The sequence below is a fragment of the Marmota monax genome, unplaced genomic scaffold, assembly GCF_021218885.2.
Source record: "Marmota monax isolate L192 unplaced genomic scaffold, Marmota_monax_Labrador192_F-V1.1 WCK01_AAM20220418_F8-fsc00054, whole genome shotgun sequence".
NCBI lineage: Eukaryota > Metazoa > Chordata > Mammalia > Rodentia > Sciuridae > Marmota > Marmota monax.
In genome coordinates, this window is record NW_026692145.1 from 6,471,804 (window position 1) to 6,492,912 (window position 21,109).

Here is a 21,109-nt window from a genome sequence, read left to right on the forward strand (position 1 = left end):
TCCTAGAGACAGATGCTACTGCTTTGGTTTTGATTCCCTTCAAAGATGTTTCTAAAAATAATCCTCCAAAAAACTAGTTGTGATCTACAAATCTTGCTTTAAAAATAAGTATGTTGGACTCATTTTATATTCCAGTTTATAGAAATCTGATGTGTCACTTCAGGATGAACCAAATGCATGATTATTATAATCTTATGAAAATATAGAAAAATTATGTTTAAAAGATAACTAATTTTACTGGAGAAACAATATGCTGGTTAGATTAAGAAAGAAAAACAGAACAAAATCTTATATGATTTAATTATGAAAACATGCATAAGTAATTAAACTGTTTTACTGAAAAAAAAAAAAAACACTGAGGCCAAGAAAAGGAAAATACTTTGTTATTAACAGAATAATCTATCCAGAGACTTCACAGAAAGCTTATATTGTGTTCTGGTCCATGAAGTTAATGTGAATATCCATACTACTCAGAATACTATCAAATCTTTTTTTTTTCAATTGAAATTGAATTTATTTTAAGTGGTCCATAAAAGCATAAAAATTATACATATAAATGGCATAATGGGATATTTCAATATATGTATGATTTTATATCAGTTTCAATCATATTAAACCTCTTTCATCAAACAATTTGTAGTAGGGAAATTTGTAAGCCCTGTTATGATAAGAGGATGATGGGAACCATAGATATTTATTTAGAGGACAGATTTTTTGAAACACCTTTACTAAAATATAATTCATATGGAGTTGAGCAAATATCATGACATTTGATTTTAGAATATTTTATCTTCCCCCCAAATACCACAATCTTTGGCCTTTACTCTCATTTCCTCAACCTCTTCAGTCCTAGAAAAATATAAATTTACTCTCAGTCTCTATAGAGTTGTCTATTATGTAAATTTCATATAAACACAATCATGAAGTTTATTATCCTTTCTGACCGGCTTCTTTCACTTAATATTAAAAGCCCATCCATGTCGTAGCATTTTAGAGTGATTATAAATTATAAATTAAATAATTGACTATTTGTATAGATATATTACAACTCTATACAATTTGTATAGATAATTACAAAATTGTAATATATCTGTTGCTTAACATATCTTTTTGGATATCAAGAATACTACAAACATTCCTATACAAGTGTTTGTATAATAATAATAATTTTATTTCTCTTGGTTATGTACCTAGGAAAGAAATTTCTGGATTATATTGTAATTTTGTTTAAAGTCTGAGGAACTTACAGTTGGGCTTCCTTTAAAATGGTTGTATTATTTATATTCCTACCAGAAATTTTCTGCATCCATGTCAATATTTGTTATTATTAGTAGGTATAAGGTGGTGTTCCATTGTGTGTGTGTGTGTGTGTGTGTGTGTGTGTGTGTGTGGTTATTTTTTGGAAAAGGCAGTACCAGGGATTGAACCTAGGGGCTCTTGGCCACTGAGCCACATCCCCAGCCCTATTTTGTATTTAATTTCAAGACAGGGTCTCACTGAGTTGCTTTGTGCCTCGCAGTTTCTGAGACTGGCTTTGAACTGGTGATCCTCCTGCCTCAGACTCCTGAACTGGTAGGATTACAGGCGTGCACCACCATGCCCAGCTCCAGTGTGTTTTTGATGCACATGTGATAATTATCTTTTCATGTTCTTATTGTCCATTTGTGTATTTTTCTTGGAAAAAAATGTCTATTAATTATCTGATTATCTTTTCATATATATGATTTATAATATTTCCTCCTATTTTTTGGTTGTCTTTTCATTTTTTTTGGTGGAATTTGGAGCCCAGAGGGTTGTAATTTTGATATCATCTTGCATATGAATTCTTTCTTCTGTTGCTTTTGTTTATAGTGTTATATCTAAGAAAATTTTGCATAGTTCAAGATCTATCATCATAGAATTGTATGGCTTTAGAGGTTATATTTGTCATCCATTTTAATTCTTGTATATGTTTTAAAGTAGGAGTCTATTACAGTTTGGATATGAGCTTTCCCCTGAAAGCTCACATGTAAAAAAGTGCAGGAATGTTCAGAGGTGATATGATTGCAATATAAGAAGTATAACATAATTAGTGGATTTATCCATTTTGTGGATTAATGATTTGAAAAGACTACTATTCTGAGTGGTGACTGTAAGCAGGTAGAGTGTGACTGGAGGAAGTAGGTCACCGGGGATGTTCCCCCCACCTTCCTGGTTGTGATGTCCTGATCAGTTTTCTTTTACTTTCTTTTACTTCACCCTCTGCCACTATATTCTGCCTCATCTTGGTCCCAGAGGTGTAGAATTAGCCAACTATGGACTGAAGCTCTGGAATTTTGCGACAAAGTAACTTTTCCTCTTCTAAGTTGTTCTTGTCAGGTCTTAGGGTCATAGGGAGAAAAACCTGACTAAAACTGTCCATCTTAATTATTTTGCATGTGGATATAGAATTGTATCAGCAAATTTGGAGCAAATAATTGAATTTTCTTGGCAACCATTTTTAAAATCAATTGTCCATGAACATGAGCATTCATTTCTGACTGCTCAATTCTGTTCCATTGCCCTACATGTCTATCCTTATGAAATCAAAGTACCAAATTGTCTTCATTAATGTCACTTTGCAAGAAATTTTGAAATCGGATAATTTATTTACTTAAAAATGCAGTGTGTGTTTTAGTAGTGATTGCATTGAACCTGAAGTTAACTTGGAGAGTATTAGTATTTTAACAGTATTAATTTTTCAAACTAATTAGCATTCAATTGCATTCTATTTATTTTGATTTTCATTAATGTTTTTCAACAATGTTTTGTAGTTTTCATAGTATTAATTTTGCACATCTTTTGTTAAATTTATTTCTAAGTATTTTAACTTTTGGTGCTATTATAAATGGAATTAATTTTTAACTTCATTTTTGAATCATTGCTGTCAATTTTGTATCTTTTAACATTGCTATAATTGCATATCTAATAATTTTAATATATTCCTTATAATTTTTAATAATTTGATTCTAAAATTAATATAGAAATACAAGGGACAGAGAATAGTAAAAACAATCTTGAAGAGTTTGGCCTTATTTTGCAGTACAGAAATCATTTGGAAGCATTTTGGGATAAACATCATCAAAGTAGAGGCTCTGTCAAATCCATACTGCATCGCAGCTTGGTCCATTGAAGAAGTCACACCTGGGACACAAAAGATGCTTCTACATTTTTACCTCCTCTTTTATGATAGAGTCCTTTCCATATTTCTCATCAATTTCATTAGGTTAAAACACCACATACTGGCTTCCTCCAAATGAATTCCTAAGTCTGGAGTTTGATTAAAAGTTTATGCCCACATAAACCAAATGCTTGGTTCTGTTGTGTGGGCCCTACCATAATACTTAACACCACAAAATGTAGTTATAGGGAAAAACATAAGGATATTGTCCCAAACTATGAAATATTCAATTTAGAATCTCCTTAATGTCAAGAAGGAACACAAATTTTATGAATCCATCTCTTGGGCAGTAGAAGCACACAACTTCAAAGACTACACTGAGTAAAAGATACAAATACTGTACAAAGTTCAGTATATTGGTATGACAATGTTTGTTTGAAACTTTCATTATAAAAAAAGCCAGTTCAGTGAAATTGAAGAGAATATGGTAACTGGCTAATTCTGAATAACCATTCCATGAAAACAAGTTAATATGTGATATTAGAAAGATGAAGAGGAACTATATTTACTGTCACTGTGCTCTTCGATCTCTGTATTTTGATTACAAAAACAGGCCTTATAATATTGATTTCATATAATATGTATTATCAAATTTTAAATTCATCCAAATTAGACATTAACATGTACTGCTCTTAGCCTTCCCTGTTGATGTCATTTTCCTTGCACTTCATTTCCTCAAATCAGTCTCAGATTCTGTCATCCTGAGATATCTGACTAGATATCTTTAATTTCATGACAGATTGTCCCAAAGTGAGTTGTGTCATCATATATGTGGGAGATAAAGATCTGGCTCTCTTTTCCCAAATCTTTTGCTACAAGAAGGTGACTGATGCTAACACATTTCTGTATAATTGGTTCCAAGAGCTCCAATGCTGGTCTGATTTGTTTTTCACATTCCTTAGTTTCCACAGTTGTACTAATGATAGCAATGGTCTTCCCTCGTGTTGTCACATTATGTGCAGAGGAGGTCATGCAGACATAGATATTTGATTTTCTATTGACATGGTTCTGTAGAATAATTATCTGACAGCAGTTGGCATCTTTGGTGTTCTTGATGGGGAGGCTGAAAGTATGCATAGAACTCTGGTCAGTTGGCCTGCTTTTTCTACCAGATCATTTACATAGCTGGAGTCATAAATGAGCTGCTAACAGTGAGCAATCTCTCCTTCAGACTTTACAACAACCTCTTTTCCATTTTGCATGACAGTTTCTTAGAATTTGTTTATTCAACATCTAAGTACCTCCATAAATATCACTCAGCCTTGCAAATCCTTGTGGCAGTTCTCCAAGGCCATAGAGTAGATAAAGGTATGAGTTTTTGCCATATCTTGCCAAAGACTCACTATAATGTTTATTTCTATTAATGGTTTCACAACATGTTTGATCTAAGTAGTCATCATTTCTGTAAAGTATAGGAGTATGACCAGTAAAATCTATAATGTCTTGGCCCAAATCAGATTTCTAATACAAATCTTGAATTATGGTGTTCTTAGGATCAATACTTTCAAAAGTTCTAGGATTTTTTTCATCAAAGTTGGCAACATATACTAGGAATTTTCTGAAGTGACATTTTTCAAATGGTTCCATTAAGCTAGACACCAGGGCTTCTGTTTCAGTGGAAATAACTAAAATGTATGTTTTCCTCCTTTATACACAAAGCTTCCTTGGGTCACTTTGAAATCCACATAGCGAGTCACTTCTGTATAAAGCAGCATATTAACCAGCTGATCATTAGCCATGAGGAACTTGGAAATTAAGTCAACATTCCAGTCTCTTCCTCTCCCCATTGATGCTGATACTGATTCAGTGGTGTTATAGAAGCAGTTTACCCCCCATAATGTGGGTTTTGATGCATGTGAAGAACTTTTTTTCCATTCACTGACATTATACTGGACAGAATACATGCAAAAACCCTAAGGAAACAGAAAGGTGCTCAGGCCATTTGGGACCCTAAGGAACCAGGAATACTGGAAAAGAGGTAAAATGGAGCTGACTATGAGGCAAAGAAAGAGAACAGCTGGGCAGGGAGGGGAGGGCTGGTACCAGGACAAATTTTGTGGACTGATTTCACTCATTTTCATCTTAGAGATATATAATTGATTTTCTTTAAGTAAGATAAACTCATCTGCATAACTTATTATTTGCATGTCTAACTGCCCTGCTAGACTCTCCTGTGAAATGTTGAATAGAGGTTGTAAAACGGGGTATCCTTAACTTGTGCCTGACTTTAGGGGAGTGACATGTAAACTTTCATGATAAAGTATGACTATTAAGTTGTAGACATAATAATGAACCTTATCAGGTTGAGAAAATTGCTTTTTATTTCTGGTTCATTGACTTTTTTTTCATGAGGGATTACTGAATTTGTCAAGTGTACATTTTACACCCATTGCAATAGTATTTTGGTCCTTTTTCTCCCAGTTGCTATGGTATATTACACCAATGATTTGAAATGTTAAAATAACCTTGAATTTTTAAAATAGAACCCAATTGCTTGTGGTATGTAATATGTGTGTGTATATATACATATACATATATATATATATACATACATATATATATATATACATATATATATATATATATACATACGTACAGACACATACACTCTCACACACACACACACACACATATATATATATATATATATATATATATATATATATATATATAAATGTTTTGGTATGCAAGTATTTTTAAAATGACTTTTGCCTTTCTATTCATAAGAGTTACTAATTTGTCATATTCTTTTCTTGTGTTGTTTTTTTTCTGATTTTAACATTAAATTAGTACTCAACTCATAAAGCATGTTGCAAAACATTACTTAGTATCCCATTATATGAGGAAGTTTGTGAAGAATTAGATTTAGTTATCTTTAATATGGCTAAATTTCACTAGTGAAGTCACATGGCCTGGATTTCTTTTTAAGAATTTTTTTTTTTAAATTGATATTTTAGTGTCTTTAATTATTATAAGTCTATTTAGCTTTTGTTTTTCTTTCTGAGTCACTATAGGTAGTTTGTGCCTTTTCAACTCATTTAATTAGTTGACTTATTTCTATTTCTAGTATTCCCTTATAATTTTTTAAAAATTTCTCTAAGACCATTATTAATGCCCCCTCTTTCATTTCATTTACAAAATTTGTATTTTGATTCTTTCTTGCTCTATTTACAAATATAAATAAAGTTTTATCAATTTTTTCATCTTTTCAAAGAACCAACTTTTAATTACATTATATTTCTGCTTTCTGTTCTCTGGTTAATTTCAATTACTTTGAGTTTAGTTTACATTTGTTTCTTCAGTGTCATAATTTTAGCCTGTTACTTTTAGATCTTTTTTTTCTCTTTTTAATGTAGGAAATTCCCATTTCAATTTTTCTCTATGGACTTCTTTTTTCTGCCACCTCTCAGTTTTGTTATGTTGTATCTTCATTTTCATTCATCTCAATGTATTTTCAAATTATCTTTGTCATTTTTTCTTTCAATTACTTAGGACTGTATTCCTTTATTTCTACATAATTTTGAATATTCCAAATGCATGTTTTTACTTTCCAATTTCACTCATTTTCATTGGAGCATTTACTCTATATGATTTTTATATTTTTAAATTCATTGAAAAGTATTTATGGCCAAGTCTGTGATCTCTCCTAGAGAATGTTTTATGTGCACTTCAAAAGAATTTGTGTTTTCCTAATGCTGAATGTTTTGTCTGATATAAAGAGGCTGATTCATAGTGGGATAGGGAGGGGCATCATGGGAGGAATAGAAGAACTCTAGATAGGGCAGAGTGGTGAGAGGGCAAGGAAGGGACAGGGGGTTAGCAGGGATGGTGGAATGTGATAGACGTCATTATCTAAAGTATATGTATGAAGACACAAATTGGTATCAACATACTTTATATACAACCAGAGATATGAAAAATTGTGCTGTATACATGTAATAAGAATTGTAATGCATTCCACTGTCATTTATTTTTTGTAAAAATCAGTTAAAAAAGAATTTGTTTTCCTGTTGGTAAGTGGCATATACATATTCATTAGGTCTAGTTGGTGTATAGTATTGTACAAGACATCTGTTTCTCTCATGGTTTGAATCTGGAGTGTCCTCTAAAGATGTTAACAGCTTTTTCCCTAGTAGAGCAGTTTTTAGAGGTGGGGCTCTTGGGAAGGGATGGGATCATGAGGGCCCTCACCTCTTTGGTGGGTTAATATATTGATGGATTAAAAATTTCATGACATTATTGGGAGATTGTGGAAACTATAAGCAGTGGAGCCCGTTGAAGGAAGTAGGTCACTAGAGGCATGCCCTGGAATTCTGTATTTTGGCCCTAGCCCCTTCTTCAGTTCCCCACTCTGTTTCCTGAATGCTACAAAGTGAGAAGCATTCCTCTGCCTCAGCTTTCTGCCATGATATTCTGCTTGCCAACAGGCATAGAAACAATACAGCCAGCTGACCATGGACTGAAACCTATACAACCATGATGTAAAATCTTTCTTCCTTTTAATTTGTTTATATCGGGTATTTTGTCCCTGCAATGAAAATCTGACTAAAAAAGGTTTCTTGTTCATCCTCTGCCATGTTCTTTTCATGATTAATAATGACACATTCAAGCTTCTATTAATGTTGAATTATTTATTTCTCCTTTTTATTCTCTTGGATTTTATTTCATGTATTTTGGGGTTCTGTTATTAGGTGTGTGCACATATCTATATATCCACATATATATGGTGAGATATATATGTTTATGATTATATTTTCTGATATATTCATTATTTTTCTCTTCTAAAATATATTTATATGTAGTGACATAATATTTGTTTTTTAAGTATAACCACTTAAATTATGGTACCATTTGCATGCTATTTTTTTCTATACTTTTTCTTTTAAAGTGTAAATTTTAGGGAAAATGTATCTCCTATGTTTAACATGATTGTGGAATTTTAAAATCTACTTTAGATTATAGTTTTTAATCCATTTTCATTTAATTTTATTGATAGATATATGTCTAAATTATAATTTTCATTTTCTATATGTATAAATTCATTTTTATTATTGTATTTTCCTGCATTTTTGCATCAAAGTAATATTTTTTTGTGTAATATTTTCATTCCTTCAGTGATTTTTTACTGTTATTAGATTTAATTTCTTATTGCTTACTCTGTGTTTACCACATATACATACTAGTGTATCAGAATCTATCAGATTAATATAAATTTAATTTCAGTAAGAAATAGAAATATTACTCCTTTAGCACTCAGCCTTCAATTTTGTTATGCATATTATTCCCATACATTTTAAAACCAAGCATTGCATTGTTATGATTTCTTGTAAAATTCTATGTGAACTAAAGAAGGTAAAAGGGAAACTAAAAGCATATTTTATTAAAGGAGTTTGTGTATTTACTTTTTCTAGTCTTCTTTATGTTTTCCTGTCGATTTGTTACCACCTTGTGTCATTTTCTTATTTTAACACAGCTCTGCTTGCACTTACTTCCTTTGTGATATCATTGTTGGATATGACACATTCCAATATGTTTTGGGTCCAATAATATAATTGTATACGTTTTGTTGCATATAATTACTTTTGCAATCAGTCAAGATAAAAATAGAATAAATATAAATATATATTTTACTTATTACCTATACTGTTGCTCTTTATGTTATTTTGTGTATCTGAATTAATGTCAAGGATTCAAACTAAAAAAAAAAAATCTTCAGTAGCTGTTTTAAGGTAAGTCTACTGACAAAAATATTCTGGTTTTGCTTAGCTTGAAATGTTATAGCTCACCCTTCTGAATAAATGATTCACTGTTTACAGTTTGTTTCCTTACTTCTAGGTTTTTGAATATATCATTCCAATGTCTTCTGGCCTCCATTATTTCTGATTAGGAGTCAGCTTTTATTCTCATTTATGTTTTGATGTATATAATGATTCACTTTTTTCTGATTTCAAGATATTTCTAGTTCTGAGCATTTTCTCTATGATATCTCTTAGCACGCATTGTATTCTCTTTGCATTTATCTTTGTGGAACCCGTGGAGCTTCTGTTTCCATTAGGAAATCAAATTTGACAGCAGATGTGATACCATCAACAGAAAACTTATGGAACATACAGGGAATGAGACTTTGATACAAATATCATGGCCCATTTAGAAATCAATCATGTTGTTAGTGGTTGGAGAATCTAATGGCATATCCTTGAGTTTCCATGGACAATAGAGTAAATGGAGGCAGTGAATATCCATTGAAAGTGGCACCATTAATACCATCCCAGGTGGTATTTTTTGGAAGAAACTGAGTATGCCTTTGTTTATTTTCCCACGTTCCAGATTATTCATAAGCTAATTTACATATTTTCAACAAATTAGTTTTAGGTTTAAATTAAATCAGGTTAAATTAAATTTATGTTTAAATTAATTAATCAGTACTGATTTTTATTTTTTCAATCATGAACCAAGTATGCATTCTTTCTCATTTTTTTAAAAGTAAAGATACTAAGTGTAGACATGTCATAAACTTATGTGGATTTTATGAGTTAATTTATAAAAATTTATAAGTATATTATGTATTAGACATGTAATTTACAATATCTTTATTTTGAGATATTCCAACTGATATGTTATATTCTTTTCTTAAATTTTTTTAAGTTGTAGTTGAAAATAATACCTTTATTTTATTTATTTATTTTTATGTGGTGCTGAGGATCGAACCCAGTGCCTTGCACGTGTTAGGTGAGCACTCTACTGCTGAGCCACAACCCGAACCCCTGATATGTGATATTCAAATGGACACTAATCAGGGCAAACAAAATCATTTAAAGGGTTGTTGTTTAAAACAGTGTGGACAATTCAGGTAAAATATATCAATATGTTAATTCCACTTGTTTATCAGATGTCTAGCATTTTATTAAAGTCATATTATCATGTATGTTGAATTTATAGTTAAAGATAAAGTGAGTTAATTTTTTAAAAGATGACACCAGAGATCAATTTTAAATTATATTATGAAAAATGTTTTTTATAATATTCTACCTTAAACACTTGAGTCATTGTAATAAATTATTGAATGAGTCTAGGTCCTTATTAAAAGGCAAAATCTACATTTCTTATATATTTAGGAAATTGTTTTCATAAGAAAACTAAAATTATTTTTAGGAATTAGCAAAAATTTAAGCCATTTGATTCAAAGGTATAACTCAATGATAGGAGAAGTACATCAATGACCAGGAATAATGATATAATGGAATCTTTATATTCAAAGGTCCTCTGTTGTTTTTCCCTCTACCCAAAAGCAAACTATTTGTTTCAATAAAATTCAAATGTAGGTGTCTAATGTCAAGAATGTACATGCACATGAATATAAGCTCAAGTTTTAAATTTTCTTGGTAAAGAACTAAAACAGCAATTTGGATTTTAAAAATCTGCACTGCATTATGGGGTCTGAAATAGTCAGATGATATATCTTCATGGATGATATTAACAGAATTATTATCACCTCTTATTTCATTTCATGACAAGTAAAAATAGTTTTTGGTTTTCCTGACTATTAAATGCTTACATTTAGGAAATTGTGTTGTCACTATAAATTTTATCACATAGTAAAGTACATTTATTTGAAATAGTCATTTTGATTGTTTTCATATGCAATATCGCCTACATAATGAACTTTACAGATTAACTAGTTACTCACAATTTCTTTTCAAGGAGAAAAAGGCAAAGAACTTAATGTACAAGTGAACTAATTAATAGTAGTTATAAATTTTTACATTATTTAACCATAGTGATCAGTGAAACTTTTTGAGTTTATAGTGCCTCATCTCCCAAATCCCTCTAAAATTTGTAGCTATGTTTGGTTATTCATATATGTTACAATGTTTGACTTTATATGCTAATTAGTCAGAGGCCTCCAACTTTGTTTTAATACACATGAAATTTAAGACTCTGTCATAACCAAGATAACCCTTTGAAATATCTCATATATTTCTAATTCTAATATTCAAGCTTTAGCTCACAATTGTGCACTCCTTGAAAATGCCTTCTTCCTCCATGGTAATTTAATTCCATGTCTTTTCTAAACCACTATTTAAGACACTATTTAGAACATTACTACTTCCATCAGAGTTGACAACCCTCATCTTACTCCATTCATTATCTTAGTATCAGTCTTTTTCATACTTGACAGCATCATTTATACTACAAGTACATGATACTGTATAATCATACTTTTCTTACTCATATGACTACCTTCTAATTGGATTATAATCTCTTCCTAGTTGTAGATCTTTCTCAGATATACATATATCAATCATGTAAGGACCAATGGCAAATAATTACATAAATATATTGGAAGGGTTAATTACAGGGGTGAACTAATTAATTTAATATGCAATTATAAAATTATTTGGCTTACTGAAATAAACTCAGAGATGCCATGGAATATTCTTTCATCCCAAATAACCAATATAATAAAAATCCTAAATTATTCATATTCAGCTGTACTATTAAATATAAGATAAGAAATGGACAAAAGGTGATCCTATTCCATATTCTAAAAATTCTGAGTGGCAGTTTGGCCTACTCTTTTCAAAGAAAAATTATAATAGAGCACATTTTTTCATTTATTTTTAAAGCCACAGAAATAAAATATTATCTTCAAAGAGTATTCACAGTTTAACATATCCATTTTATGGAAGGAAAGCATCACCATTATAGAATGACCTACTTGCTTAGAAATATTCACAAGTGAGAAATTTTCAGTGAGGCTTTGGATTCTTGTTTCATATCCATGTTTTACTAGGTAATCTTTCTGTATGAAGATCCACAAGACCTGCATAAAGCAAATATAATACAGAGCTGTTTATCACTTGGGTTGCTAAATCCAACATATTCTAAATATTTTCAAGGTTCAGCTTTGTGAATGAGCGTTCTGTCTAATGAGGAAGTGTTATTACTATAATGTGTACTGTTAAAGCACATGAGGTTAAACACTTATAATATATCCATTAAAAGTTTTAAAAACAATTAGTAGATCAATAATCTCAGTGCATATTCTTCTCTTCATACATTTAAATGGAAGAATCATTTTATATTTTTTAAATCAGTGATTCTTATACTTTGGAGGAAATCAGTAGAATTTATTAGATTTAGGCTTAGGACAAGTAGAAAATTTAAAACTTTAAGTAACAGTAAAGTATTTCTATTATAGAAAAATAATAATAAGTATAAATTAAGAAATGTATTTAAATAAATGAAGTTTTGTGTATAAGTTATATGTATGTAACGTTTTTGTTAGGTGAACAACATTAATTAAATATTGTGCACTGACTTCAGTTCCTCAAAGTCATATATTGAAGCCTTAACCCCCAGTGTCTCAGAATGTGGCTGTATTTGGAGAATGGGCTATTAAAGAAGTAATTAAGTTTAAAGGAGGATGTTAGTTAATATCCTAACTTTCAACCTTAAGGAACTGAACTAAGAACAAGTGGAATAATACAATAAGATTTAAAGCAGAATTTGATGAAATAAAGAAAAACAATGTACAACCAATAAAATTTAGAGTTTTTTAAGTCATCAAAATTTACAAATACTTAGCCAGAGAACTATGAAAGCAAAGAGAAAACTCAAGCAATTAAAATAAGAAATGAAAAAGGAGATTTTACAATTTATGACAGAAGTAGAAGTAATTATGAGAGAATACTATGAACAATTGTATGCTCAATAAATAATAAGCTGGGAAAATAGTAAATTCTTTGAAACACATAACCTACAAAGAAGGAATCATAAAGAAATACAGAATGAATATATGAATAAATAGTAAATTGATTGACTCAGGAATTAAAATCTTTTAATAATGAAAAGTCCTAGACCTGATGGCTTCACTGGAAAATTCTACCATATTTTTAAGAAGAATGAACATCAGTCTTTCTAAAACTCATCCCCAAAACTGGAGTACAATGTATTTTCAAGCATATTCCCTGAGACCATTATTACTCTAATATTAAAATCAAAGACTCTAGGATAAAACTATGAATTATTCCTGATGAATATTAATGCAAAAATCCTCATAAAATTCTTGAAAACAAAATTCAACAACACATTAAAAAGATAGACATTATGACTAAGGGAAATTTATTCCTGAATGCAATAATGATAAAACATACAAAAATCAATAAATGTAACATATCACATAAAAGAATGAAGGACAAAAACACGTCATCTTCTCCATTGATGCAGAAAACACATTTAACAATGATCAACACCATTTCATGATAAAAACGTTCATCAAATTGGGAATAGAAAGAAACTATCTTAATATAATCAAGGCTATATGTGGAAAGCTCATAGCTAACATCATATTCAATGGTAAAAGACCCAAAGTTTGTAAGATCAGAAACAAGGTGAAACAATATGCTTTGTCACTCTACCTCAGAATAATTTTTATAGACACACCCAAACAAATTTGGCAAGACAGTGAAAGTAAGTCATCAATATTGGAACAAAAAGTATAGAATTCTCTCTCTCCACAGATGACTTGTTTTTATATGTAGAAAACTCTAAATATTTTCAACATATACACACAGCTGTTATAACTAACAAAATAGAATGAGCTAAGTTGTGAGAAACAAAACAAGGATGCAAAAGTTAGCTGTATTTCTACACAATTGGAATGAACAATCAGAGATAAAACTATTTTCTATTTCTACAAATTTTACTACTTCAGCTACCCCATATAAGTAGAATCATACAGTATTTGTTCTTTGGTGGAGTGATCTATTTCCCTTAGCATAACATTCTCAAGATTCATCCATGTTGTAGTGTGTGGCAACACTTCATTACTCTTTAATGGTACACAATATTCTGTTGCATGTCTATATGACATTTTGTTTATTTGCTCATTTGTCAATGGACACTGATTTTTATTCCACCTCTTGTTTGTTGAAAACAGTGATGCTATGTATACATTGTGTAAAAATAATACTGTGAAAACTTGCTTTCCATTATTTTGGATATATACCAAGAAGTGGGTTTTCTGTATAATAGGTCAGTTCTTTCTTCAGTGTTTTGGCACAACTGCTATTGTTTTCCATAACAAGTGCACCATTTTACAACCTCAGAAAGAGTATTTGAGAATCCCAGTATAATAACATGTTAAAGAATAAAATATAGATACTAACCAAGGAGGTGAAAGACTTATACATTAAAAACTAGAAATCATTGCAGAAATGAGCTAAAGAAGATGTAAATAAATATAATATATATTTTATATTAATGGATTAGAAAATGTACCATTTTCTACATCCCTGTCAATACTTTTATTTCCTGTGTTTTACAAAATTGGAGCCAATATAAAGAGAGTTAAGTGATATTATTTTGATTTTGGTTTGCATATCTCTGATGATTAGTGTAGTTAGCATATTTTCATCTGCATTTTGGCCATCTGTATATCCACATAGGAGAAATGTATATTCAAACTCTTTGCCCATTTTAAATTTGTTATTTGATTATTTTGTTGTTGAGTTGTAGGAGTAATTTCTACACTGTGGATATTAATCCTTTAACAGATATATGAGTTATAGACTTTTCGTGGACAGACTTCTTACTACAATGATTGTCCTTTTATTGCCTGTGCTTTAGGTGTCACAAGCAAGAAATTGTTGCCTAATCCCATCAATGATAATTTTTTTTCCTCTGTGTTTTTCCTATATACTGTGCAGTGTTGCTATGTAGTTCCAGAGTTAACCTGTCCTTTTAGCTTTTATGTCCTGGTGACTCCTTTGCATCACTACTCTTGTGCTTTAGGGCCCTTCTTAAGTAAAAGAAGTGTTGATTGAACACATGCACTGCAATACTGTAACAGTTAATTCAAGAACCAGAATGTTGACTAAGTGACTAACAGGCTGGTAACACTTACAGGGAGAATGCACTGGACAAAGGGACGAATTGTGTTCATGCTGGACAGAGAAGGATAGTGTGAGAGTTCATCATACTACTCAGAATGGTGAATACTTGGAATCTTAAAACTTATCAGTTGTTACTTCTGAAACATTCTATTTAATATTTTTGAACTCTGGTTGACAGTGGGTAACTGAAACTTGAAAGTGAAACCACATGTAAAGAGGGAGTATTATATACAATTCTGTGGCATTAAGTATTAACATTTACTTATATGAAACTTATCACAAATTTCATTGTGTGAACATCACAACCATTCATCTCCAGAGCTACTTTATTTCCCCAAACTGAAGCTCCATTTGTGTTAAAGCCTGTGTTTCCATTATCCTCAATTCAGGGCTCTGGAAAACATGATTCTAGTTTCAATTTCTGTGATTTTACATATTTCAAACCCTTCATATGAATGTAATCATATAATATTTGTATTCTTTTGTTCTTTGTACTTACCATTTTGTTTTAAAAAATCATTTATTTTGTGGCATATGCCAGGTTTCCTTCCTTATTAAGACTGAATATTATGCATTTGCAGTATTTATACCATGACTTTGTTTATTCATTTGCCCATCAATGAACATTTGGATTAGGGTTAGGTTGATGCTATTATGAAAAATTTTCTGCTATATAAATATGTTTAAATTCTATTTATACTTCTTTTGTGTATATATCCAGGAATGGAATGGCTAGATCATATGATAAATATATGTTTAATTTTAGGGAAACCACCATATCATTTTCCCTAGTGTATGCTTTTTCATTTTATATTACTACCAGAAAAACAAAAACATTTCAATTTCTTCACTTGCTTGCCAAGACTTGTTTTGTAGCTTTTTGTTTGTTTGTTCCTTCATAATAGCCATCCTAATAGGTGTGAAGGGCTATCTCATTGTGATTTCAATTAGTATTTCCATAATTGCTAGTGATATTGAATACCTTTTTATGATTTTATTCACCGTTTATCTTTTTTGGATTAATACTTATTCAGGTTCTTTATCCCCTTTTTAATCTTTTTCATTTCTTTTATTTTTTCTTAAATTGACAAATAAAAAATCGTGTGTGTGCGTGTGTTTGTATGGTGTATGACATGATTATTTGACATATGTCTATATTGTGTAAATGCCATCTAAAGCTAGTTAACACATGCTTTAACTTACATACTAATTTTTTAGAAGAAAACTAAAAATCTACTCCCTTATCGGTTTTCCAATATGCAATATTGTTATTAATTATACTCATCATGATGTGCAACAGACCTCTTAAACTTATTCCTCCTGTTTAATTGATATGTGATGTCCTTTGTGTAGTATCTCACCAATTTTCCTATCTTGTATCCTTTGGTAACCACCATTTTACCTCTTTTTCTATCACTTTGACTTTTTTACATTCCACATATAAGTGGCATTGTACAATATTTGTGCTTCTATTTCTGGCTAATTTCACCTAAAATATTGTCCTTTAAGTTCATTCATGTTATTGCTAATGATAGGATATCTTTTATTCAGTGGAAATAGCTTTATATTGTGCATATATACTATATTTTCTTTATTAATTCTTCTACTGATGAACACTTAGTTTGTTTCCATATCTGAGCTCTTGTGAGTATTGTTACAGTTAACATGGAAGTGTAAGAATCTCTTCAACAATCTTTGGATATATGCCCAGCAATAGGATTGTTGGATCATATTTTACTTCTACTTTTAATGTTTTGAGGAACCTTAAAAATGGTTTCCATAAAGATTCTACTATTTTTCATTCTGGTCAGCCGTGTAGAAGTCTTCCTTTTCTCCAGATACTTTCCAACATTAATTATCTTTATTATTTTGGTAATAGCCATTCTAAATGTCTGAGTCAATACCTAATTATAGTTTTAATTTTCCTGATGATTAGTGATACTGAACATTTTTTTTAAATGTTTATATATTTATATATAAATATTTATATATCTTCTTTTCAGAAATGTATACTCAGGTCCTTTGTCCACTTTTTAAATTGGGTTATTTGTTTTCTTACTGTTGTTTGAGTTTCCTGTATATTTTGGACATTAACTCCTTTTCAGATATACGGTTAGCAAATACTTTCTCCCAGTCCATACAGTGTCTCTTCACTCTATTAATTGTTTTTATGTAATTTTTATTTCTACATTAAATCTTTAGGCTTGAAAATTTACTGTTTTCATAATTTCTTTGAATTGTTTTTTCTCAAAGTACACTGAGCTTTCTAAACACAATTTAGTTTGAATTCTTTGCCAATAAAGAAGACAACAAATGAATATTTAAATAATATTGTGCTATTGTGAGTAGGGAGAAATATCTGGCCTCCAAATGAGGTGGAAATATTTAATTGGTGAAAGAACAAATTAATTTTATTTGTCTATAGAAGACAATACAAATTTGAATAATTTTATGGTCCTATTGATTTATTCAAATTTTCTACAAAATTAGGTTTGGATGTATTAGTATGTTCAACCCTTCCCTGGATAAATGATGTCATAATGTGACTACAGTTATTTACCTGGTGGCTTAAAGCAGTGGTATAGATCAATCCTGAAAGGACCTTTGTAGTCTTTCAGTGCAGAAATATCTATATTGTCTTAATGGTGCTACCATTTAACACTGAAAAATGAAACACCTCTATAGAACCAGAGGTTTAAGTTGCAATATGGAAATTCTAAAATTATAAGTTCATTTCCTTGAATACCTCTGTCCAATATATCTCAGTGTTCTTCTTCATCCTAGTCAGGGCCTTGACAGTGGCATAGATGTCATGCAAGCACTGAGAATTCAAACATACCTGGAACTCCACTACCCTTGTAGTTAAATTTTAAACCTGACATTTATTTTTGCCTGGTTATCAATAAATGCATTTCCTTATATGCTAATCAAAAAGGCCAATGATTTTGCCCTTTGCCTGGTATTACTGAGTTATCACATTTCACCATTTTTATTCATAGGACTTATGTCACTTAGCAAGAGCCATAAAATTCCATTATCTTTTAAATTATACTTTTCCAAATCTCTCATATCTCTGAGATATAATACTCATGCAGTGTATTATGTCTCATTGGTGTGTCTGATTACAACTCAACAATGGTGATTAAAAAAATGGAAAAACTCCATAACATGTCAGATGCTACCTATGGGGTCTTCCTTGACACTGGGGTTGTGAATGATTTATATAAAAATCAAGTTTTAAGTTCTGCTTCTGCAGACTACTCAGGGGAACAATTCTTTTATGTTATGTTCCCTGGGAGCCTGAGAGAAAAACATTAAGAGAGTTACTTGCATGCAGGAAGTATTTTTGTGTGTGCTATTGGAAGCCAATAGTTGGGAGGGAATGAGGGAATAAAAATTGGACATATTCCTAAGTTGAACTGTGGTATATGGAGCCAGGGCAACAAACTCCCACTGTGGAAATCTTTTACCTTTAGTCATTCATTGTATATGAACTGTACTTGAGGAGTCAGCACAATATTAACCATGTCATCAACCTTTAACTGAGGACAGATCCTGGGGAGAGATTCAGCTGTGAATTCCAAGCAGATAATACTCCTGGAAACTGGGAGGTGAATACATTTGCACTGAAGTGTAGGGTGTTGGAAGTACAACTTATTATCTACTACAATTTTCAAAATAGTCACATTTTTCTGACATGGTACACTCTTCGTTATCTTTACCATTATAGTTGAAACTCTTCTTATATTCCTGCTTTCAAATCCATTTTATTACCAAGATATTTTGAGTACCAGAAAATAATATACATTCATTTAGATCTTCCCATTTCTCAAGTTCTAGTCTTTAAATAAGTACTTCCAATACTTGGCATATTATCAAGATAGTTCTAAGAATTTATTAAGTTACAGGTTCACAGGGTCTACTCTCTCTGAGATTCTGAATAAATAGATCTGCTGGCTTTTGTTCCTTATACTATTTTTGTTTTTTCTTTGAATTTTTCTTTGAATTATTTTTTATTTTTGTTGTTTCAAATGTACCCTGAGAAATTCTGATGCAGCCAACATAATCTGACATTTACAAATTATAGACCTAATCTATTCCTTGAGAAGCATTTAAAATATGAGCATCAATTTGATCCAAACACAAAAGAGCATTCCACTATTCTAAAAATTGTAGGCATAGGCTTATAATGATTCTTCCATATTTATTGTGTCTCTTTTGCAACCTATGTACATATTGGGGCTAGGTACATCATGTATATCCATAAAATATAAGAAACACAATTCATTCAAGTTTAGGATGCATGATTTTATCATCTATGTGGAATAGTTCAGAAGCAAGTCTATCACAAAGACTCATAATCTTCAACAAAATTTCCCATCCCATTCTTCAGTAAGAATATGATACAGGAATACAAAATGTTAAATGTCTAAATAAAATTATCACTGCTATAGTTAATGGGTTCAGAAGAAGGCAAATAAGAACAGTTCTAACAATTTATATTTACCACCAACTTTTCCTTAGCAATAAAAAAACTACATGGTGTCTGTAAGTCACTCTACACTAAAGGTATCCTAAAATATTTTTTAAAAGATAGAAAGCAATTCAATCCATTATCTACGTTCTTCTGAGTTATTTGACTACTAGAAAAGTAGTTATTGACTTTAGTTTGCCTGTCTCGGATAGTGAAAGAACACTCTTTTTGACAAATGACATTTGGAGATGTGAACATCCACATATAGAAACGTGAAATAGGAACCTTACCATATAACATATATAAAACTAAAATAGATCCAATGTGTAATAGTAATAAAAGTAATAAAACTCAAAAAAATGGGAAACAAGTTTTGTCATTGGATGTAACAACAATTCCTTGAATTTAATACCAAAGGCAAAGGCAATAACAGAGATAAATTTATCAAAATAAAAAAAAAACTTTTAATATTAAATAGCACTATCAACAGAATGAAAATTAACCAAAATAACAGAAGATGTTTGCAGATAATACATTTGCTCAGGAATTGATATCCAGAGTATGTACACATTTCCTATATCATGACATCATAAAAAAAAAAAAAAAAAACTGATTGAAAAATGGTGAAAAGCCTTGAATGGTCATGTCTCCAAAGATATTATGATAGTGACCAATGATATACACAAGAAACAATGTTGAATATTACATTAGAAAAACATTCATTAGAGAAATATAAATTAAAACTATTAAAACTATAAGATATAACTTAACACCCATTAGAATTACTATTACTAAACAAAACACATGTTAGCAGGAATGTAGAGAAACTGGAACCTTTGTATGTGTTATGTTGCTGGTGAAACCACTGTGGAGAAAGGTGTGACAGTTACAAAATTAAAAATGCAAATTACCATCTGACTCAGAAATTCTACTTTCAGCTATTGTCAAAAATATGAAAGCAGGAATACAAAGAAATATTAGTAAATTCATGTTTAAATTAGCAATATTTACTGTAACCAAAATGTGTAAACAATCCATTAGTTCATAAACAGGTGCATAAATTAGGTATTGTATATATTATATATGCATAAATTGAATACAATTCTGACTTAAGAAGTAAGGAAATTCCTGCTTATGTTACAATATGTATCAACCTTGAAGACATTATGCTAAATGAAATAACATGACCACAAGAGGATAAATATCATATGATCCACTTATATGCAAACCTAGAATTATTAAATTCATAGGGATAGAAAGTAGACATTTGATTGCTAGGGGCTGGGGCTGGAGATTTGGGAGTTAGTGTTTAATGTATACCAAGTTTCAATAGGAGAAGATGAAAAATTCTGGAAATAATTGGTGATGTTTTCACAGCAATGTTAATGTATTTAATGCCTAGAATTATAGACTTAAAATGAATAAAATGGTAAATTTTATACCATGCATATTTTATAATAATAAAAAATGCATACCTAATATGGTAAAATATTTAATGAGAAATTAAACCCAACACTACAAGCAGAAAACACTGAATCA

The 21,109-nt window shown here is 30.5% G+C and overlaps 1 pseudogene; it reads right to left on the minus strand.

Annotated features, from left to right (window-relative positions):
* Positions 1-3,913: 3,913 nt before the first annotated feature.
* On the minus strand, positions 3,914-8,705 carry LOC124110016 (rab GDP dissociation inhibitor beta-like; annotated as a pseudogene).
* Positions 8,706-21,109: the final 12,404 nt, after the last annotated feature.